Raw genomic sequence first — 24,318 nt, forward strand, 5'->3', positions numbered from 1 at the left:
ATTAGCTATGAGGAGCGGTTGAATAAACTCGGTTTGTTCTCACTGGAACGACGGAGATGGAGGGGCGACCTGATAGAGGTCTACAAAATTATGAGGGGCATAGACAGAGTGGATAGTCAGAGACTTTTTCCCAGGGTGGAGGGGTCAATTACTAGGGGGCATAGGTTTAAGGTGCGAGGGGCAAGATTTAGAGGAGATGTACGAGGCAAGATTACAAAATGTACAAGTGTAGAAGATTGTAGTTTAGTCGGGCAGCATGGTCGGCACGGGCTTGGAGGGCCGAAGGGCCTGTTCCTGTGCTGTAATTTTCTTTGTTCTTTGGAATCATAGCATGCAAATGGAGTTAAACAGATCACCATAATCCAATTCGTTGGCAGAATAGGTTCAAGGGACTGAGTAAGCCACTTCAATTCCTATGTTGCAAAGATAATCTCGATGAGAGGTTTGGGGCAGCAAGGAATTTGAATGAGCAGAAGATGTGAACGTTCAAAATATGTACGAAAGAAACATCAGTATCATCCATGGACCAGTTTGTAATAATGTCTACTGCCTACTGTCAGCAGTAGACCTTTTCATGAAACAAAAAAGTTCCATCTCTTCTACCAGTATCTTGTGCTTTTGTCAAAAATCAGAAGTTTTATTTGTATATATAAAAATATACACAACACAAGTTGTGTTGACTGGCAACAGTGATCAAGGAGAGCCCTGGACTGTGTCAATTTGGTTATGTCAGAAAGAAATCAGGAAAATGGGTTGTTGCAATACTCACACCAAAAAAATCCAACCACTTGATTAGACCATAGCATGACACCATGGATCTTAACGAGAAGAAAAAAATATTGCAAAAAGCAGAAAAGAGAACATCTGTGCACTATGGCCTACAATTTAAAAAACACTGCAAACATCCATTTGGGCCAAAGAAAGTACATTATAGCTTTCCAGTGAAGTTGGGAACTGGAGTAGGATTTCACTTTTTTTAAACCACTGAAGTTGACAAAACAAAGCAAGGCCAGGCGGAATCTCTAGGGCTGGAGCATCCCTCCCCGCAAAACGGGGAGGGATGCCCACTTTGAACAGTCAGCCACCTGCCCAACAGCCCTGGACACACACATACACACTATTACAGCCTGGAGGCAAGGGCTGCCTTCTTGAAAGTGAACCCTCAGAAAGCGACGGGCCCCGACAGAGTCCCTGGGCGAGCACTCACAGCCTATGCAGACCAGCTGGCGAGTGTATTCGCAGACATCGTCAACACCTCACTTCTCCACTCCGTGGTCCCCACCTCCTTCAAGAAGACCACCACAATACAAGTACCAAAGAAGAACACTGTAGCGTGCCTCAACTACTACCGAACGATGACCCTGATGTTTGTTATCATGAAATGCTTCGAGCTGCTAGTCATGAGACGGATAAAGGCAGCACGGTAGCATTGTGGATAGCACAATTGCTTCACAGCTCCAGGGTCCCAGGTTTGATTCCGGCTTGGGTCACTGTCTGTGCGGAGTCTGCACATCCTCCCAGTGTGTGCGTGGGTTTCCTCCGGGTGCTCCGGTTTCCTCCCACAGTCCAAAGATGTGCAGGTTAGGTGGATGAGCCATGATAAATTGCCCTTAGTGTCCAAAATTGCCCTTAGTGTTGGGTGGGGTTACTGGGTTATGGGGATAGGGTGGAGGTGTTGACCTTGGGTAGGGTGCTCTTTCCAAGAGCCGGTGCCGATTCGATGGGCCGAACGGCCTCCTTCTGCACTGTAAATTCTATGATAATCTATGATAAACACCAGCCTCCCAGACGGTCTCAATCCACTGCAGTTCGCCTATCGCCGCAACCGGTCCACAGCAGATGCTATCTCCCTGGCCCGACAATCAACACTCAAACACCTCAACTACAGGGACATCTACGTCAGACTGTTGTTCATAGTCGACTGCTCCACCTTCAACTCAATTATCCCAGCAAGACTAATAACCAAACTCTGCAATCTTGGACTTGACCCCTCCCAGTGCAGCTGGATCCTTGGCTTCCTCACCAACAGACCACAATCTGTCAGGATAGGTAACAACCACCTCCTCCACAATAGTCCTCAACACTGGAAGCCTGCAAGGATGTGTGCCCAGTCCTCTTCTGTACTCCCTATACACACACGACTGTGTGGCAAGATTTGACTCCAATTCAATCTATAAGTTTGCAGATAATACGACTGTGGTGGGTCGTATCTCAAACAACGACAAATCGGACTTCAGAAGCGAAATCGATCACTTGGTTAAATGGTGTACCGAAAACAACTTCTCTCTAAATGTTGCAATACCAAGGGACTGATCATCAACTTCAGGAAGTGTAGCATGACACACATCCCCATCTACATCAATGGCTCCGAAGTGAAGATGGTCGACTGCTTTAAATTCCTGGGGGTTGCCACAACCAACAGTCTGTCCTGGTCCACTTACGTTGGATCAACAGTCAAGAAAGCCCAGCAACGTCTCCAATTCCTACAAAAGCTAAAGAAATTTGGCATGTCTGCATCAACTCTCAAACTTGTACAGATGTGCCATAGGGAGCATCCTATCCGGCTGCATCACAGCTTGGTATGGCAATTGCTCAGCCCAAGATCGCAAGAAACTGCAGAGTGTGGTGAACTCAGCCCAACGCATCACACAAGATTGCCACCCTCCCATTGATTCTGTCTGCACCTCCTGCTGCCTCAGGAAGGCAGACAGCATTGTCAGAGACCCCTCCCACCCAGGCTTTGCCCCCTTCCAGACCGTTCCATCAGGCAGATGATAGAGAAGTCTGAAGACCCGCACATCCAGATATAGGAACAGCTTCTTCCCCACAGCTACCCGACTCCTCAACAACTCTCTCTCAGACTGATCTGTTCCCTGTAAGAAACACTATTCACAACGCCCTCTGCAGCTCTTGCTCATGTATTTGCTTTGTCTGGCCCTTCTTCCGCACTGTAACCAATTACTATTTGTTGATGTACTATTTGTCAATGTACTTTGCCGATTATTCTTTTTGTCTACTATGTATGTACTGTGGCTCCCTATACACACACGACTGTGTGGCAAGGTTTGACTCCAATTCGATCTATAAGTTTGCAGATGATACGACTGTGGCGGGTCGTATCTCAAACAACGACAAATCGGACGACAGAAGCAAAATCGATCCCTTGGCTGCGGAAAAATACTTTACACTATACTTCAGTACATGTGACAATAAATAAATCAAATCAATCATCCTGCAGATTGCAAAGATAGTTACTTCAACTTTTAGTGGAAACAAGGCTATGCAATGCCTTGGAATTAAGAGCATACAGAAAGGGTTAATTCTTACACTAACTAACTTTTCTAATGCATATTTAGCAATGTTTAGTTAGCCTGGCATGATTAGAAGTTACCAAAGTGATGTTTAGCTGACAAAAAAATTAATTTACAAGTTTCCCTTGAGCTGGTGCCCACTGATCTCCACCAGAATCCACTGATCTCCAACAGAAAAGTTCACATCTGTGCAATTCATGGCAGTGGAACCATTGTTCAATAATGTATTTTTAAACTGTTCCCATTTGAATTATTTTACAAATCAGTCAGCATGAAACCATGATAAAGTATGGGGAATGATTCTTGTTAAAATTGAAGTTATTGCAGGTGATTGAGTTAAATGCTATTCTCATAAAAAGGGAAACAGTGGTGGCTCAGACTGCAATCAAATCTGATCAGCTGTTAACTGCTCTCCCACTAACCCCAAAATTCGACAGTTCCAATAGTGGACTCGTCTTGCCTTCAGTGCACCTGCAATTTTCATTGCTCCACTATTGCCAGTCATGCCATCAGCAAAGCTGGGGCATTCCTTCCCTGAAACACCTTACTTTTCTGACATGTTTTCTCATCTCCTTCAAGACCCTGCTTAAAACCTCTCTCTTTTTGACCAAGTTTTTGGTCACCTATCCCACCACCTTCTATGTGGCTCAATGACAAACTGATAATGCTCCTACAAGGGTATTTTAGTGCATATAATCTAAAGTTTCAATGTTATTATAGTTAATAAGAGTGCCATTGCATGCTCAAGTTCTAAGTTTTCCAATAAATCATGAATCATGAATGAACTTAGAAGAACATTCATCCCGAACAGACTCCTTAGAGGACTGGGTGTTCAGTTTTGGGAATTGGTGGCTTCATTAGTACATTCATCACACACAGTTCCAATTGCATAGATCAGCAAGAACTCTGAAAAGATTTTTTTAAATTGCTTCAAAAACACATAGTAATATGCAAAGTCATGTGGAGCAGGTAGGTTCCAGTGTCAATCCCTAATCTAAATGAGTCAGCTGGTCACAATATGGGTGCTCCAGTTTCCCACTTGCCTGCATTGTGGAAGGGGGAACAAAATTAAAAGATCCTTGAGGAAATCTTTTGCCCAACAGCTAAACAGTAAGTTCCACTGAAATGTACATCTGGACCTCAGATGAAGACAAGATCAGGCTTGTGATGTTTCTTTCTGTCAAGTAGACTGGAAATACTCACTGAGATTCACAAATAAAAACTCTACTTTGTACATTAGGAGACAAATTATACTTTTTGAGCCATGTATCCCTCCCTCCAAGGAATCAATAATATCTGAACCAAGGAAGAAAAAGAAAACAGCCTAATCCTGCTTTCTCCCCATAATGGAACATTGCATATATTGATGATTCCCTGGAGTGTAAATAATTCATATGGGGTTGTATTTAGTCCTAGTTTATCAGCTCATGGAAATCAGTGGGGCATACAAGATGTAATTAATGGGAGGATTCAGGTCCGTCTGTAGTTTTTCAGTCTGTTATAAGATGTTATAAGTTTTTCAGTCTGTTAAACAGCAGTTTGCCATAGGACTCGAGTCTGGCAAGACAGAAGCATACTGCATCTGCTGTTGAAAGGGTCTCTCCTACATGTATCCGCACAGATACTACACAGATGTTGGCAGCATGGTAGCACAATGGTTAGCACTGTGGCTTCACAGCGCCAGGGTCCCAGGTTCGATTCCCACTTGGGTCACTGACTGTGGGAGTCTGCACGTTCTCCCCATGTCTGCGTGGGTTTCTTCCGGGTGCTCCAGTTTCCTCCCACATGTCCCAAAAGACGTGCTGTTAGGTCATTTGGACATTCTGAATTCTCCCTGTGTACCCGAACAGGTGGCGGAATGTGGCAACTAGGGGCTTTTCACAGTAACTTCATTGCAATGTTAATGTAAGCCTACTTGTGACAATAAAGACTATTATTATTTTGATTTGTAAGTGGCATTAATATTGCGCTGCTTAATTGGAATAAGTTAAAGTTTTTCCTTTCATTTAAGAACTGTTTATCTGGGCTTCCGGGTGCGGCGATGACCAGCTGAGTCGCACGTTTCGGCAGCTCCCGGTGAAACGGACTTTTGGGCTCTTGATAGGAGCCCCAACGGCAATTTTGACGGCTAAAAACACTGTGCGGTAAACCAGAAGGGAATCCCCCCTGGATACGGATGAAAAAAGGAGGAGAAAGTGGCCGGATTGCAGTGGATTCTTTAGAACAGCGGCAAGGAAGGCAAGCAAAAACCAAGATGGCATCGGAAGGTGGCAGTTTAACATGGGGCCCTGAACAACAAGAGTTCTTGAAATGCTGTGTGGAAGAGCTCAAAAAGGAAATGAAGAAAGAGCTGTTGGCCCCGATACTACAGGCGATCGAAGGGCTAAAGGAGGAACAAAAGACCCAGGAGCGGGAGCTTCGGGTCGTGAAGGCAAAGGCAGCTGAGAATGAGGACGACATACAGGGCCTGGTGGTGAAGACGGAGACGCATGAGGCACATCAGAAACGATGTGTGGAAAAGTTTGAGGCACTGGAGAACAACGCAAGGAGGAACAACCTGAGGATTCTTGGTCTTCCTGAAGGTGCGGAGGGAGCGGACGTCGGGGCATATGTGAGCACGATGCTGCACTCGTTAATGGGAGCGGAGGCCCCGGCGGGTCCGTTGGAAGTGGAGGGAGCATACCGAGTGATGGCGCGAGGACCGAGAGCAGGAGAAATTCCCAGAGCCATAGTGGTGAGATTCCTCCGTTTTAAGGATAGAGAAATGGTCCTTAGATGGGCAAAGGAAACTCGGAGCAGTAAATGGGAGAACGCGGTGATCCGCGTTTATCAAGACTGGAGTACGGAGGTGGTGAGAAGGAGGGCGAGCTTTAATCGGGCCAAGGCGGTGCTTCATAAAAAGAAGATAAAATTTGGAATGCTGCAACCGGCAAGACTGTGGGTCACATATCGAGGGAGGCACCACTACTTTGAGACGGCGGATGAAGCGTGGACTTTTTTTTTATTGTGGAAGAAAAACTGGAATGAGCGGGCTATTAAAAAGAACGTTTGAACAAAGTGGTGGGGCGAATGTGGGGGGCGAAGAGGGGGGTTTAAAAAGGGGGGGAAAGAGGAGTTTTATGTACTAATCCTGCGATGTGGTAACTTTTCTCTCTTCCACAGGTGGTGATGGGGGGAGGAGGGGAGGTGGAGGAGATGGGGCGTTGGCCATTGGGGGCGGGGCCAAGGGATAATCATGGCGGGAATAGAGAAGCAGGAAGGAGGGGGTGTCGCACGGTGCGAGTCAAGGTCACGGGGGGAAGCCGAGGTCGGCCAGAGTTTGCTGACTTCTGGGAGCAACATGGGGGGAGTAATTACGCTAGCGGGGGATCTAGCGGGGGGGGTGGGAGGGGGGGAATTACTGGATTGCTGCTGCTGGGGAGAGGGGGGAGCTGGTATGGGAGGGGGGGCACCGCCTGGGGGAGATACAGCTGCGTGGGAACCGGGTGAGGAGCTGGAAAAAGGGGATGGCTAATCGACAAGGGGGGGGGGGGGGGAGGAAGCCCCCCAACCCGGCTGATCACGTGGAACGTGAGAGGGCTGAACGGGCCGATAAAGAGGGCACGGGTACTCGCACACCTTAAGAAACTTAAGGCAGATGTGGTTATGTTACAGGAAACGCACCTGAAACTGATAGACCAGGTTAGGCTACGCAAAGGATGGGTGGGGCAGGTGTTCCATTCGGGGCTAGATGCGAAAAACAGGGGGGTGGCTATATTGGTGGGGAAGCGGGTAATGTTCGAGGCAAAGACTACAGTGGCGGATGATGGGGGTAGATACGTGATGGTGAGTGGCAAACTACAGGGGGAGACGGTGGTTTTGGTAAACGTATATGCCCCGAACTGGGATGATGCCAATTTTATGAGGCGGATGCTAGGACGCATTCCGGACCTAGAGATGGGAAAGCTGATAATGGGGGGAGATTTTAATACGGTGTTGGAACCAGGGCTGGATAGGTCGAAGTCCAGGACTGGAAGGAGGCCGGCAGCAGCCAAGGTACTTAAAGATTTTATGGAGCAGATGGGAGGTGTAGACCCGTGGAGATTTAGCAGACCTAGGAGTAAGGAGTTCTCGTTTTTCTCCTATGTCCATAAAGTCTACTCGCGAATAGACTTTTTTGTGCTGGGTAGGGCATTGATCCCGAAGGTGAGGGGAACGGAGTATACGGCTATAGCCATTTCGGATCACGCTCCACACTGGGTAGACTTGGAGATAGGGGAGGAAACAGGAGGGCGCCCACCCTGGAGAATGGACATGGGACTAATGGCAGATGAGGTGGCGGTGGCGTGTCGAAGGGTGAGGGGGTGCATTGAAAAGTACTTGGAACTCAATGATAATGGGGAGGTCCAGGTGGGAGTGGTCTGGGAGGCGTTGAAGGCGGTGGTTAGAGGGGAGCTGATATCAATAAGGGCACATAAAGGGAAGCAGGAGAGTAAGGAACGGGAGCGATTGCTGCAAGAACTTTTGAGGGTGGACAGACAATATGCGGAAGCACCGGAGGAGGGACTGTACAGGGAAAGGCAAAGGCTACATGTAGAATTTGACTTGCTGACTACGGGCATTGCAGAGGCACAATGGAGGAAGGCACAGGGTGTACAGTACGAATATGGGGAGAAGGCGAGCAGGTTGCTGGCACACCAATTGAGGAAAAGGGGAGCAGCGAGGGAAATAGGGGGAGTGAGGGATGAGGAAGGAGAGATGGAGCGGGGAGCGGAGAGAGTGAATGGAGTGTTCAAGACATTTTATAAAAAATGATATGAAGTTCAACCCCCGGATGGGAGGGAGAGAATGATGGGCTTCTTGGATCGGCTGGAATTTCCCAAGGTGGAAGAGCAGGAAAGGGTGGGACTGGGAGCACAGATCGAGGTAGAAGAAGTGGTGAAAGGAATTAGGAGCATGCAGGCGGGAAAGGCCCCGGGACCGGATGGATTCCAGTCGAATTCTATAGAAAATATGTGGACTTGCTCGCCCCGGTACTGACGAGGACCTTTAATGAGGCAAAGGAAAGGGGACAACTGCCCCCGACTATGTCTGAAGCAACGATATCGCTTCTCTTAAAGAAGGAAAAAGGACCCGCTACAATGCGGGTCCTATAGACCTATTTCCCTCCTAAATGTAGATGCCCAAGATCCTGGCCACGGTAATGGCAATGAGAATAGAGGAATGTGTCCCAGGGTGGTCCACGAGGACCAAACTGGGTTTGTGAAGGGGAGACAGCTGAACACGAATATACGGAGGCTGTTAGGGGTAATGATGATGGCCCCACCAGAGGGGGAAACGGAGATAGTAGTGGCGATGGATGCCGAGAAAGGCATTTGATAGAGTGGAGTGGGGATTATTTGTGGGAGGTGTTGAGGAGATTTGGTTTTGGAGAGGGGTATGTTAGATGGGTGCAGCTGTATAGGGCCCCGATGGCGAGCGTGGTCACGAATGGACGGGGATCTGCATATTTTCGGCTCCATAAGAGGGTACAAGGCAGGGATGCCCTCTGTCCCCATTACTGTTTGCACTGGCAATTGAGCCCCTGGCGATAGCGTTGAGGGGTTCCAAGAAGTGGAGGGCGTACTTAGAGGAGGAGAAGAACACCGGGTATCTTTGTCTGCGGACGATTTGCTACTATACGTGGCAGACCCGGCGGAGGGGATGCCAGAAATAATGCGGATACTTGGGGGTTTGGGGATTTTTCAGGGTATAAATTGAACATGGGGAAAAGTGAGTTGTTGTGGTGCATCCAGGGGAGCAGAGTAGAGAAATAGAGGACCTACCGTTGAGGAAGGTAACAAGGGACTTTCGTTACCTGGGGATCCAGATAGCCAAGAATTGGGGCACATTGCATATGTTAAATTTAACGCGGTTGGTGGAACAAATGGAGGAGGATTTCAAGGAGATGGGATATGGTATCCCTGTCACTGGCAGGAAGGGTGCAGGCGGTTAAGATGGTGGTCCTCCCGAGATTCCTCTTTGTGTTTCAGTGCCTCCCGGGTGGTGATCACGAAGGTTTTTTTTTAAAAGGATGAAAAGAGCATCATGGGTTTTGTGTGGGCCGGGAAGACCCCGAGAGTGAGGAAGGGATTCTTACAGCGTAGCAGGGATAGGGGGGGGGCTGGCACTACCAAGCCTAAGTGAGTATTATTGGGCCGCAAATATTTCAATGGTGAGTAAGTGGATGGGAGAGGAGGAGGGAGCGGCGTGGAGAGATTAGAGAGGGCGTCCTGTAGGGGGACTAGCCTACAGGTTATGGAGACAGCCCCATTGCCGTTCTCACCGAGGAACAACACCACAAGCCCGGTGGTGGTGGCTACACTGAAGATTTGGGGACAGTGGAGACGGCATAGGGGAAAGACTGTGCCTTGGGGGGGTCCCCGATAAGAAACAACCATAGGTTTGCCCCGGGGGGAATGGATGGGGATATGGAATGTGGCAAAGGAGCAGAATAACGCAACTGAAAGATCTGTTTGTGGATGGGAAGTTCGCGAGTCTGGGAGCGCTGACTGAGAAAATATGGGTTGCCCCAAGGGAATGCATTCAGGTATATGCAACTGAGGGGTTTTGCGAGGCAACAGGTGAGGGAATTCCCGCAGCTCCCGACACAAGAGGTGCAGGACAGAGTGATCTCAAAGACATGGGTGGGGGATGGTAAGGTGTCAGATATATATAGGGAAATGAGGGACGAAGGGGAGACTATGGTAGATGAACTAAAAGGGAAATGGAAGAAGAGCTGGGGAGGAGATCGAGGAGGGGCTGTGGGCAGATGCCCTAAGCAGGGGTAAACTCGTTCGTCCTCGGTGTGCCAGGCTAAGCCTGATTCAGTTTAAGAATATTACACAGGGCGCATATGACTGGAGCACAGCTCAGTAAATTTTTTAGGGTGGAGGATAGGTGTGCGAGGTGCTCGAGAAGCCCAGCGAATCATACCCATATGTTTTGGTCATGCCCGGCACTACAGGGGTTTTGGATGGGGGTGACAAAGGTGCTTTCAAAAGTAGTGGGGGTCCGGGTCGAACCAAGCTGGGGGTTGGGTATATTTGGGGTTGCACAAGAGCCGGGAGTGCAGGAGGCGAGAGAGGCCGATGTTTTGGCCTTTGCCGTCCCTAGTAGCCCGGCGCAGGATATTGTTAATGTGGAAAGAAGCCAAGCCCCGGGGGTGGAGACCTGGATAAATGACATGGCAGGGTTTATTAAAGCTAGAGCGGATTAAGTTCGTTCTAAGGGGGTCGGCTCAAGGGTTCACCAGGCAGTGGCAACCATTCGTCGAATACCTCGCAGAAAGATAGATGGAATGGAAAAAAGAAGGCAGCAGGCAGCCCAGGATCGGGGGGGGGGGGGGGGGGGGGGGGGGGGGGGGGGGGAAGGAACCAGAAGGACTCTCAGGGTTGTTAATATATACTGTATAATATGTATAGGTCGTTGTGACAGATAATTATATATGGGACTGTTAAATTATATTTTTGGAGAGTGTTACTTGTGATAAGGCAGTTGCCAATTAGGGTTAGTTTCATTTTTGTATTTGTTAGTTATTCATTTTTTGTTTATAAAATAGGTCATTGTTATTTGTGGTTGTTTATAATATTGTGTAAAGGATGCACAATGTACTGTGTTGGTTGACCAAAAATTTTCAATAAAATATTTATTAAAAAAAGAACTGTTTATCTGATAATAATAACAACAATCGCTTATTATCACAAGTGAGCTTCAATGACTTTACTGTGAAAAGCCCCTAGTCGCCACATTCCGGCACCTGTTCAGGGAGGCCGGTACGGGAATTGAACCCACGCTGCTGCCTTGTTCTTCATTACAAGCCAGCTCTTTAACCCACTGTGCTAAACCAACTCCTTATTGTGAAGCTATTTGATTTTGAAGTGGGAACAAAGCCTCTTAAGGATGTATCAGGACATGGGGCCAGAGCTGCGAGGAAGCAGGCGGCCTTGAACAAGAGATGAGTTCGGGAGATGGTGTATCCTGCAAGGTTTCGGGTCACATATGAATCCAAGGACTATTACTAGAGACACAGAGGAGGCGGACAACTTTATTAACAAGCATGAACTTGGGTCTAACTGAATGGAATGTGATGTACGTTTTTTTTTGTCTTTTTGGGTGTTGCGGGTTGGTGAGGCGTTGGGATATCCTGTATATAGTTGTTGATATTTTGTGAATACAGTTTGTTTTTCTATTTATAGGGATGGGGGATTTTCTAAGATGTATGGTATGTGTTTTTGATGGGCTACGAGGAATACTTTATCCTCAGGTTGGGCAACACCTTTTTCTTTGTCCTGATCGAGAGCTGCCTCACTAGCAATACACAATGCTGGCAAACAGGAGTGAGATTTTGGGGGAATGGATTGGTCTAGACCCAAGTCTCTGGCTCTCTCAGGGGTGCAAAGTGCCTTCATAGAGCAAATGGGGGGGGAAGCAGACCCATGGAGATTTCTGCTCCCATGTGGCAAGGAGGTTTTGTTTCATTGCACATGTGCATGAGGTCTCTTCAAGGATAAACCTTATTCTATTGGATAAGTCCATGCTAACGGGAGTTAAAAGGGCAGAATATTCGGTGAAAAGTAATCTCTGCCCATGCTCCACACTTTGTGGACCTGATGCTGGATACGGATCCCACCCAGCGGTCAGCATGGTGGTTAGATGTGGCGCTACTGACGGAGAAGGGGTTCTGTGAGTGTGCGTCTGCGGCCATGGAGGAATACATTTGGCTTAACAGGAATGGATCGGTCTCTCCCTCTATGGGAGGCACTTAAGCCGGTGGTAAGGGGAGAGTTAATCTCTTATAAAGCACATTTAGACAGAACTGTTAGGGAGGAATGGCAGCAGCTGGTGGGGGTGATCTTGGAAATGTATCGCCATTATTTGGAGTACCCTACTCTAGGAAGCAGCTGGTATCCTTGGGGGAAGCTGATAAGCCAGCTGCAGAACTTAAAGGGTATTGTTTAGAAGCACAGGCAGAAGACAGGCCATCTGTTGGCACACCAGCTGAGGCAGCAGGAAGGTTTTCTGGGAGATCGTAAAGATTAGGGGCTCGGGCGGCTGCTTGGTAACTGCCCCAAGGGACACCAAGTGTCCATTGACGTTTTCTATAGGGATCTTTATAGGTCAGAGCCCCCAGGAAGGGGGTCAAATATGGCGGAGGTCCTGGATGGGTTGCCCTTGCTGAAACTGGAGGGAGACAGTAGGGATGAATTGGAGGCCCCGTTAGGCTCGGAAAGCGATCGGGCTGTTGCAAACGGGAAAAGCCCCTGGCTCATATGGGTATCCCATTCAGTTTTAGAAGATGTTCGCGGACCAGCTGGTGCCTCCGTTCGTAGATATGTTCAACAACTCTTTTTTTTTTTTTTAATATTTTTATTAAGGTTTTTTAACAACACAATTTTTTCCCCTTACAAACAATACACCCCCCGCCGTAACAAAATAACGCAAATTCTCCCTGAGCAAGATATGTACATGGCAAGATGGTATATTTACATAGCTTTATACACTGGCTCATGGCCGCGCGTTCCATTTCTTCCCCCCCCCCCCCTTCATGCCATCTCCCGCTCGGCCATCCCCTCAAACAGTCTCTCGTTCCCCCCCCCCCCCCCCCCCCCCCCCCAGGTTGCTGCTGCTGCTGACCGAACTTCCTCTAACGCTCCGCGAGGTATTCTAGGAACGGTTGCCACCGCCTGTAAAACCCCTGTGCAGACCCTCTCAAAGCAAACTTAATTCTCTCCAATTTTATGAACCCCGCCATGTCGTTTATCCAGGCCTCCAGGCTAGGGGGCTTTGCCTCCTTCCACAGGAGCAAGACCCTTCGCCAGGCTACTAGGGACGCAAAGGCCAGAATTCCGGCCTCTTTCGCCTCCTGCACTCACGGCTCGTCCACTACTCCAAATATTGCTAGCCCCCAGCTTGGCTTGACCCGGACTTTCACCACCTGGGATATTACTCCCGCCACTCCTCTCCAGAACCCCTCCAATGCCGGGCATGACCAAAACATATGGACATGGTTCGCCGGGCCCCCCGAACATCTTTCACATCTATCCTCTACTCCAAAGAACCTACTCAGTCTCGCCCTCGTCAAATGCGCTCTGTGAACCACCTTAAATTGCATCAGTCTGAGCCTGGCACACGAGGAGGAGGAATTAACCCTACCTAGGGCATCAGCCCATAACCCCTCCTCAATCTCCTCCCCCAGCTCCTCCTCCCATTTACCTTACAGTTCTTCTAGCGCTTCCCCCTCTTCTTTCATCTCTTGGTACATTTCCGACATCTTGCCCTCCCCGACCCATACCCCCGAGATCACCCTATCTTGAACTTCTTGTGCCGGGAGCAACGGAAATTCCCTCACCTGTTGCCTCACAAAAGCCCTCACCTGCATATATCTAAATGCGTTTCCCGGGGGTAACTCAAATTTCTCCTCCAGTGCCCCTAGGCTCGCAAATGTCCCGTCAATGAACAGGGCCCCCATTCTTCTAATCCCCGCCCGATGCCAGCCTTGGAACCCCCGTCCATCTTCCCCGGGACAAACCGGTGGTTACCCCTAATCGGGGACCACACCGATGCTCCCATTGCACCCCTGTGCCTTCTCCACTGGCCCCAGATCCTTAGCGTTGCCGCCACCACCGGGCTTGTGGTGTGCTTTGTTGGCGAGAGCGGCAGCGGTGCCGTTACCAACGCCCCCAGGCTCGTTCCTTTACAGGACGCCATCTCCATCCTCTTCCATGCCGCCCCCTCTCCCTCCATGACCCACTTGCGGATCATCGCCACGTTTGCTGCCCAGTAGTAACTCTCTAGGGTTGGCCTCCTCGGTCCCAGTTGCGTTCCAAGAACCCTCTTCTAACCCTCGCTGTCTTATTTGCCCACACATACCCCATAATACTCCTACCTACTTTCTTGAAAAAGCCCTTGGTGATCACGATGGGGAGGCACTGAAACACAACCAAAAACCTCGGGAGGACCACCATTTTGACCGACTGCACCCTACCCGCCAGCGAGAGCGGGAGCATGTCCCATCTTTTAAAATCCTCCTCCATTTGCTCCACTAACCTCGTCAAATTCAGTTTATGGAGGGCCCCCCCAACTTCTGGCCACCTGTATCCCCAGATACCGAAAACTCCTCTCCGCCCTCCTCAGCGGTAGGTCCCCTATCCCTCTTTCTTGGTCCCCTGCCTGTAACACAAAAAGCTCACTCTTCCCTACATTAAGCTTGTAGCCCGAGAACTCCCCAAACTCCTTCAGAGTCTGCATGACCTCCACCATCCCCTCTACTGGGTCCGCCACGTATAGCAGCAGGTCATCCGCGTATAGCGATACCCGATGCTCCTCTCCCCCACGGACTATCCCCCTCCATTTCTTGGACTCTCTAAGTGATATGGCCAAGGGTTCGATTGCCAGTGCAAACAACAGGGGGGACAGGGGGCACCCCTGCCTCGTCCCTCGGTAAAGCCGAAAGTACTCCGACCTCCGCCTGTTCGTCACTACACTCGCCACCGGGGCGCTATAAAAGGAGCTTAACCCATCTAATAAACCCTCCCCCGAACCCAAACCTGCGCAATACCTCCCAGAGGTACTCCCACTCTACTCGGTCAAAGGCTTTTTCCGCGTCCATAGCTGCCACTATCTCCGCCTCTCCCTCCTCCGATGTCATCATTATCACGTTCAAGAGCCGCCGCACATTGGTATTTAACTGCCTGCCCTTTACAAATCCCGTCTGGTCCTCATGAATCACCCCCGGGACACAGCCCTCAATCCTCGCGGCCAGCACTTTTGCCAATAACTTAGCGTCCACATTGAGGAGCGGTATCGGCCTGTACGATCCACATTGCAGTGGATCCTGGTCTCGCTTAAGAATCAAGGAGATTGTCGCCTCTGACATTGTCTGGGGCAGGGTTCCCTCCTCTCTTGCCTCGTTAAAGGTCCTCACTAGAAGCGGGGCCAGCAGGTCCACATATTTTCTATAGAACTCCACCGGGAACCCGTCCGGCCCCGGGGCCTTCCCCGCCTGCATGCTCCCCAAACCCTTGCTCAACTCCTCCAACCCAATTGGTGCTCCCAAACCAACCGCCTCCTGCTCCTCCACCGTCAGAAACCCCAGCTGGTCCAGAAATCGCCTCATCCCCCCTTCCCCCCCTGGGGGCTGGGACCTGTACAGCTCTTCATAGAAGGCCTTGAATACCTTATTTATTTTTGTGGCACTTCGAACCGTGGCTCCCCTTCCATCTTTGATTCCCCCTATTTCCCTCGCTGCCGCCCTCTTACGGAGCTGGTGCGCCAGCATCCGGCTAGCCTTTTCCCCGTACTCATAGGTCGCCCCTTGCGCCTTCCTCCATTGTGCCTCCGCCTTGCCCGTGGTCAGTAGGTCAAACTCCGTCTGGAGCCGTCGCCGTTCCTCAAGTACTCTTTCCTCCGGGGCCTCTGCGTATCTCCTGTCCACTTGCAAGATCTCGCCCACTAACCTCTCCCTTTCCATGCCCTCTGTCTTCTCCCTATGAGCCCTAATGGAGATCCGTTCTTCCCTGACCACCGCCTTCAACGCCTCCCATACCACCCCCACTCGCACCTCCCCGTTGTCGTTGGCCTCCAAGTACCTTTCAATGCACCCCCTCACCTTCTCACACACCACCTCATCAGCCAGCAGTCCCACGTCCAACCGCCACAGCAGGCGTTGGTCCCTCTCCTCTCCCAGCCCCATTTCCACCCAGTGCGGGGCATGGTCCGAAACGGCTATGGCCGAATACTCCGTCCCCTCCACTCACGGAATAAGCGCCCTACCCAGAACAAAGAAATCTATCCGGGAGTAAACCTTATGTACGTGGGAGAAAAAAGAAAATTCCCTGGCCTGCGGTCTCGCAAACCTCCATGGGTCCACTCCCCCCCCCATCTGATCCATAAAACCCCTAAGCACCTTGGCTGCCGCCGGCCTCCTGCCCGTCCTTGATCTGGAGCGGTCCAGTGCTGGGTCCAGCACTGTATTAAAGTCCCCTCCCATTATCAGTCCTCCTGCCTCCAGGTCCGGAATGTGCCCCAACATGCGCTTCATAAATCCAGCATCATCCCAGTTCGGGGCATATACATTTACCAACACCACCCTCGTCCCTTGCAGCCTACCACTCACCATCACAGATCTCCCTCCATTATCCGCTACAATAGTCTTGGCCTCAAATGGCACATGCTTTCCCACCCCTCTATTTTTAAGCGTCTAATCCCGAGTGAAATACCTGTCCTATCCATCCCTTTCTTAACCTGACCTGGTCCGCCACCTTCAGATGTGTCTCTTGGAGCATGGCCACGTCTGCCTTCAGTCCCTTCAAGTGCGCGAACACTCGAGCCCACTTCACCGGCCCATTCAGGCCCCTCACATTCCACGTTATCAGCCGGATTGGGGGGACTCTCAACCTCCCCTACCCCCCCCCCCCCGGCTGACTAGCCATCTCCTTTTCTGGGCCAGTCCCTTGTCCACGCCTCCCTCACTCTCCAGTCCCCCAGCCGGGGGACCCCCGTCCCAGCCACGTCTTCTGTGTCCCGTTCTCTTACGGCCAGTGCAGCAGCAACCCTTTTCTTCCCCCCCCCCCCCCCTTGCTAGATCTTTTGCTCCCCCCATATCTCTCCCGTAAGTCAGATGACCCCTGCTGACCCCGGCTTCTCCCGCCATCCCTTTGACCCCCCCCCCCCCCCGTGTGGGAATCTCCCAATCAATATACAGTCCTTCGTTTCCCTTCCCGCCTTTCTTGCCGCGCGCGGGAAAGAAAACCCCGCGCTTTCCAAAGCCTGCCCCGCCCCCCATGGCGCAGCTCCTGTCGTGGCCTTGTCTCCCTCCCCCAGCCCATATAACATTTCCTGTGCGTGATTGACCCCCTATGTACAACAACCATCATACTTCAACCCTCAAACACCCCCCTCCCACACAAACTCTCAATTAGAGTCCAGCTTTTCAGTTAGTATAAAGGTCCACGCCTCTTCAGGCGTTTCGAAGCAGTGGTGTTGGCCATCATGTGTAACCCACAGTCGCGCTGGCTGCAACATTCCAAATTTCACTCCTTTCCGATGCAGCACCGCTTTGGCCCGGTTGAAACCCGCTCTCCGCTTAGCGACCTTCGCGCTCCACTCCGGGTATATTCTGATCTCTGCATTGTCACACTTGCTGCTCCGTTCCCTCTTGGCCCATTTCAGGACCCTCTCTCTGTCCGTAAACCAGTGAAATCTCACCACCATCGCCCTTGGCGGCTCATTTGCCTTGGGCTTCCTCGCAAGCACTCAGTGCGCCCCATCCAGCTCCAGCAATCCCGGGGGGGGCCTCCACACCCATCAGCGTCCCGATCATTGTGCCCGCATATGCCGCGGCATCGGCCCCCTCCACTCCTTCTGGGAGTCCCAGGATCCTCAAGTTGTTTCTCCTCGACCTATTCTCCAGGTCTTCGAGTCTTCCCGCCCACGTCTTGTGCAGCGCCTCGTGCCACTCCACTTTCTCCGCCAGGCCCACGAGCTCATCGTCGTTCACGTTCACTTTTTCCTGTATCTTCACCTCTTGGGCTTTCTGGGTTGCTCCAAGCCCTTCAATTATCACCAGCATAGGCGCCACCATCTCCTTGCGCATCTCCTCAAAGCAGCGCTTGATGAACTCCTGCATCTCTTCTTTGTCTGTTGGCGCCGCCATTTTGGTTTTTTTTTTCCTTCTTCTCTCGCTGCTCCAGGGCCGCTTTTTTTGCCGTTTCGTTGCGGGTCCGATCCATGCAGGTTGGTAGGGGACCTTTCTTCTTCCTTCCCCACGGGTTGATTTTCAAAAAAATGCCATTGAGGCTCCGTTATCGGGCCCGAAAGTCCGTTTTCGCGGGAGCTGCCGAATCGCGTGGCTCAGCTCCGCATCGCCGCAACCCGGAAGTCCTGTTCAACAACTCTTTAGCTCAGGAGTCCTCCATCTCTCTCTTTTGAAAAAAGAGAAGGACCCCACGGAATGTGGTTCACATAGGCCCACCGCGTTGCTGAATGTGGATGCCAAGTTATTGGCTAGGTCTGGCACTGCACCTGGAGTCATGTGTGCCGGGTGTAATTGCAGAGAACCAGACAGGCTCTGCGAAGTGCAGCAACTGTTGGCTAATATACGGAAGGCTCAAAACGTGGTCCTCTCCCCTTCCCCAGCCCCTGAGCGAGAAGTAATTATATCTATGGATATGGAGAAAGCATGTTGGAGTGGGAATACCTCTTTGAGGTGCTGGGAAGATTTGGATTTGGGTTGAAGTTTAAATCATGGGTGAAGCTATTGCATAGGGCCCCTACAGCTCATGTACACATTGACACATTGAGCTCAGGTTATTTCCCACTGAGCAGGGGTACAAGGCAGGGGTACCAATTACCATCACTCAATGTCAGCAAAACTAAGGAGCTGGTCGTCGACTTCAGGAAACAAAGTGTCGGACACACCTCTGTATGCATCGAAGGTGCTGAGGTGGAGATGGTGGAGAGCTTCAAATTCCTAGGTGTACACATCACCACCAATCTGTCCAGTCCACCCACAACGCTACAACCAAGAAAGCACAACAGCACCTATACTTCCTCAGGAAACTAAGGAAATTTGGTGTGTCCACATCAACTCTTACCATAGATGCACCATAGAAAGCACCCTATCTGGCTGCATCACAGCTTGTTACAGCAACTGCTTGGCCCAAGATTGTAATTACAGAGAGTCGTGAACACAGCCTAGTCCATCCAGCAAACACACCTCCCAGCCTTTGACTCTGCCGACACCTCCCGCTGTCTTGGGAAAGCAGGCAGCATAATCAAAGACTCCTCCCATCCGGGTTATTCTCTTTTCCAACCTCTTCCATCGGGCAGAAGATACAAAAGACCAAGAACACGCACTGACTGATTCAAAAACAGTTTCTTCCCCGCTGTAACCAGACTCCTGAATGGCCCTCTTATGGACTGAACTGATCTCTCTACGCATCTTCTCTACACTTGTAGCACGATACTCCCTCTACTTCACCCGATGTCCATGTCTATGTACCTACATTGTGTATTTATCATATATCCTATGTTTTTCATGGGTGGGACGAACTACCTGTACTGCACACAGAGCAATACTTTTCACTGTACCTCGGTACACATGACAAGAAATCTAAATCAAGGAACTCACCTCCTGACTCCCCAAAGCGTGTCCACCATCTACAAGGCACAAGTCAGGAGTGTAATGGAATACTCTCCACTTGCGTGCAGCTCCAACAACACTCAAGAAGCTCGACACCATCCAGGACAAAGCAGCACGTTTGATTGCTATCCGTTCCACAAACATTCAATCCCTCCACTGACAACAATCTGTAAAGAACAAAGAACAGTACAGCACAGGAACAGGCCCTTCGGCCCTCCAAGCCCGTGCCGACCATGCTGCCCGACTAAACTACAATCTTCTACACTTCCTGGGTCTGTATCAGTCTATTCCCATCCTATTCATGTATTTGTCAAGATGTCCCTTAAATGTCACTATCGTCCCTGCTTCCTCCGGTAGCGAGTTCCAGGCACCCACTACCCTGTGTAAAAAAACTTGCCTCATAAATCTCCTCTAAACCTTGCCCCTCGCATCTTAAACCTATGCCCCCTAGTAATTGACCCCTCTACCCTGGGGAAAAGCCTCTGACTATCCACTCTGTCTATGCCCCTCATAATTTTGTAGACCTCTATCAGGTCGCCCCTCAACCTCCGTCATTCCGGTGAGAATAAACCGAGATTATTCAACTGCTCCTCATAGCTAATGCCCTCCATACCAGGCAACATTCTGGTAAATCTCTTCTGCACCCTCTCTAAAGCCTCCACATCCTTCTGGTAGTGTGGTGACCAGAATTGAACACTCTACTCCAAGTGTGGCCTAACTAAGGTTCTATACAGCTGCAACATGACTTGCCAATTCTTATACTCAATGCCCCGGCCAATGAAGGCAAGCATGCCGTATGCCTTCTTGACGACCTTCTCCACCTGTGTTGCCCCTTTCAGTGACCTGTGGACCTGTACACCTAGATCTCTCTGACTTTCAATACTCTTGAGGGTTCTACCATTCACTGTATATTCCCTACCTGCATTAGACCTTCCAAAATGCATTACCTCACATTTGTCCGGATTAAACTCCATCTGCCATCTCTCCGCCCAAGTCTCCAAACAATCTAAATCCTGCTGTATCTTCTGACAGTCCTCATTGCTATCCGCAATTCCACCAACCTTTGTGTCGTCTGCAAACTTACTAATCAGACCAGTTACATTTTCCTCCAAATCATTTATATATACTACAAACAGCAAAGGTCCCATCACGGATCCCTGCGGATCGCCACTAGTCACAGCCCTCCAATTAGAAAAGCATCCTTCCATTGCTACTCTCTGCTTTCTATGATCGAGCCAGTTCTGTATCCACCTTGCCAGCTCACCCTTGATCCCGTGTGACTTCACCTTTTGTACTAGTCTACCATGTGGGACCTTGTCAAAGGCCTTACTGAAGTCCATATAGACAACATCCACTGCCCTACCTGCATCAATCATCTTTGTGACCTCCTCGAAAAACTCTATCAAGTTAGTGAGACACGACCTCCCCTTCACAAAACCATGCTGCCTCTCACTAATACATCCATTTGCTTCCAAATGGGAGTAGATCCTGTCTCGAAAAATTCTCTCCAGTAATTTCCCTACCACTGACGCAAGGCTCACCGGCCTGTAGTTCCCTGGATTATCCTTGCTACCCTTCTTAAACAGAGGAACAACATTGGCTATTCTCCAGTCCTCCGGGACATCACCTGAAGACAGTGAGGATCCAAAGATTTCTGTCAAGGCCTCAGCAATTTCCTCTCTAGCCTCCTTCAGTATTCTGGGGTAGATCCCATCAGGCCCTGGGGACTTATCTACCTTAATATTTTTCAAGACGCCCTACACCTCGTCTTTTTGGATCTCAATGTGACCCAGGCTATCTACACACCCTTCCCCAGACTCAACATCTACCAATTCCTTCTCTTTGGTGAATACTGATGCAAAGTATTCATTTAGTACCTCGCCCATTTCCTCTGGCTCCACACATAGATTCCCTTGCCTATCCTTCAGTGGGCCAACCCTTTCCCTGGCTACCCTCTTGTTTGTTATGTACGTGTAAAAAGCCTTGGGATTTTCCTTAACCCTATTTGCCAATGACTTTTTGTGACCCCTTCTAGCCCTCCTGACTCCTTGCTTAAGTTCCTTCCTACTTTCCTTATATTCCACACAGGCTTCGTCTGTTCCCAGCCTTTTAGCCCTGACAAATGCCTCCTTTTTCTTTTTGACGAGGCCTACAATATCTCTCGTTATCCAAGGTTCCCGAAAATTGCCGTATTTATCCTTCTTCCTCACAGGAACATGCAGGTCCTGAATTCCTTTCAACTGACACTTGAAAGCCTCCCACATGTCAGATGTTGATTTGCGCCCAAACATCCGCCCCCAATCTAGGTTCTTCAGTTCCCGCCTAATATTGTTATAATTAGCCTTCCCCCAATTTAGTACATTCACCCTAGGACCACTCTTATCCTTATCCACCAGCACTTTAAAACTTACTGAATTGTGGTCACTGTTCCCGAAATGCTCCCCTACTGAAACTTCTGCCACCTGGCCGGGCTCATTCCCCAATACCAGATCCAGTACAGCCCCTTCCCTAGTTGGACCGTCTACATATTGTTTTAAGAAGCCCTCCTGGATGCTCCTTACAAACTCTGCCCCGTCTAAGCACCTGGCACTAAGTGAGTCCCAGTGGCAGCCAGGTGTACCATTTACAAGATGCACTGCAGGAACTCATTACGGTTCCTTAGGCAGCAACTTCCAAACCCATGACCACTACAATTTAGAAGGACATGGGCAGCAGATACCCGAAAACCCCACCACCCAGAGGTTCCGTGCAAGTCACTCACCACCCCGACTTGGAAACATATCGCCGTTTCTTCACTGTCGCTGGATCAAAATCCTGGAACGCCCTCACTCACAGCACTGTGGGTGTACCGTACCTCAGGGACTGCAGCAGTTCAAGAAGGCAACTCACCACCACCTTCTGCATGGCAACTTGGGATAAGCAATAAATACTGGCCTAACTAGCGACGCCCACATCCTGTAACATTACTTTTTGGTTTTTAAAAGGTGATTGGGGCACAGTCCTTGAATATCTTAACAGCAGAGGTAAATGGATTCTTGATAATTAAGGGGGTGAAAGGATATCAGGCAAGCAGAAAATCAGATCATCCATTGTCTTATTGGATGGCACAGCAGGCTCAAGTGGCCTGCCCCTGCTCTTAATTCATATGTGTGTATGTACAATGCCTTTGTCCTGTGGGCAAAATCCATAGAAAAAAATAGGGATGAGAAAAGGTATCATACATGCAAAAAGCATATTGCAGTCTTCAAAAAAACATTTATTTTCAACTTTGAGCAAGATAAAAGTCAGGGAAAACTCACTATTATTTCTATTCTAACAAAAAAAATCATTAACCACTGCAAAAGAGAATTCACAAATCAATGTAACAACTAATGTCTATTTGTGGAACACATTTAGGGCCCAGAAAATGTGTCAACATTTGAGAACAAATTTTACTTGTCATTTCAGACTTCAAAAGAACTAGTGCTTGCTCAATGTGTAAACTTAGATAGTTTTTTAAAAAAGGTTTTCCTGCATGGTATTAATTTATTCCATTTCTACCGAAATTTCATTTTAGTTTTTCTTAGGTTTACTTCAATTTGATGTTTTGTCAACAGACTCCAACAGTTGAGAGTTAGGTTTCTTTGACAGACGAAATGTAATTATTTTCAAAACATGTCGTGCACGCTCTGCTATATCCTAGCCTGCTGTGTTTTATATAAACAAACATTTTTGCAGCTCAAACCATCATTTAACCTTCTCAGATCTTGAACTGTACCCACGTCAAGTATTTTTTTAAACCTCTGAGTAGCCTGCACACTCCTCCTATCGAGGATCTTGGAAGAATCTAATATGTTCGCCTGATAAGCAAAATGCATTCAACATGCAAGCCTAATTCAACAAATTTAGTGACAGAGACCGGGAAACACACAAGGCCTGAGCTGCAGCAAAAGGCTTCAGGTGGAAGCAGCCCAATCGCCGCCTAGACTCAACCAATCGACCCAGGGCAGTCACTTACTGATGTAACAACAGGTAACATTTCTGGAGAAGTTAAATATAATTAAGTCTAATTTCCAACACATCACCGAGAGCTATTCATCCCTCTCTGAACGCACACTCCCGTCCACGTCAATGTTGACACACAACGTTTCGAACAGCTTCATGACCTCAGCGGGCTCCGTAACGTACAAAAAATCAATATAGGTGCCTAACATAGGTAAGACCGCCACTTTTTCCAAATTAAATGTCTCAATTTATAATGGGTCACAGACACCTTACCCTCCTCCGACAGCTGAGTGGAACCGACGAGAGATGGACAAACCACCCACTTGCTGTCAGAAGTTTGCCAGGCTGCAAGCGGGCGCGCGGCCGGGCGACTCAGGAAGCCGTTGTCCTTTACTGGTTTTAATTGGCCGACGGGCTCATGCCATCACATTCGGACTCGGCCGGCTCATGCTCGATTTTCTCGCGCGTCCACCCGTCACTTCAGTTCGCGGCGTCCCAGCTGAGGAAGCGCGCGCGTAACGACGCAAGCCAGGCTCGCGCTCGGAATGACGGTTGGTGTTTTCCCTCCTCGTCCCCGCCCCTGCGCGTGTAATCGACAGCGAAGACGTCATCGCCGATCCGCCGCCCGCCCCCCCTGCGACCCGGCCGCTTCCCATCCACTCACTCGGGGAGGGGGAAGGTAACTCAGAGAACAACGCTTGCAGTCAGACAAAAGTGGGTCGGAATTTTACCTTCAGGCTGGGCGAATTTAATTCTGTTATTTTATTGAAAGGACGCGACGTCCACTGATTTCAACCTGTAAAGGATGGATGAGATTTATCTTCTCCGCGGCACCCCTGTCTTCAAACATCCAGTTACCCG

At 49.6% G+C, this 24,318-nt stretch overlaps 1 protein-coding gene across 5 annotated transcripts in view; it reads right to left on the bottom strand.

The window, feature by feature from the left end:
- Positions 1-24,205, bottom strand: part of trappc9 (trafficking protein particle complex subunit 9) — a 1,142,468-nt gene extending 1,118,263 nt beyond the window's left edge. For 2 of the 5 annotated variants that reach the window (XM_072467875.1, XM_072467870.1), the window contains exon 1: positions 23,731-23,938. The gene's annotated coding sequence lies outside the window, so the exon portion shown is untranslated. Of the gene's footprint in view, positions 1-23,470; positions 23,567-23,730; positions 23,939-24,188 lie in introns of those variants that run through there. The other 3 variants (XM_072467873.1, XM_072467871.1, XM_072467874.1) reach the window with 3 other exon arrangements.
- Positions 24,206-24,318: the final 113 nt, after the last annotated feature.

Source organism: Scyliorhinus torazame, chromosome 11 (genome assembly GCF_047496885.1).
Source record: "Scyliorhinus torazame isolate Kashiwa2021f chromosome 11, sScyTor2.1, whole genome shotgun sequence".
Classification (NCBI taxonomy): Eukaryota; Metazoa; Chordata; class Chondrichthyes; order Carcharhiniformes; family Scyliorhinidae; genus Scyliorhinus; species Scyliorhinus torazame.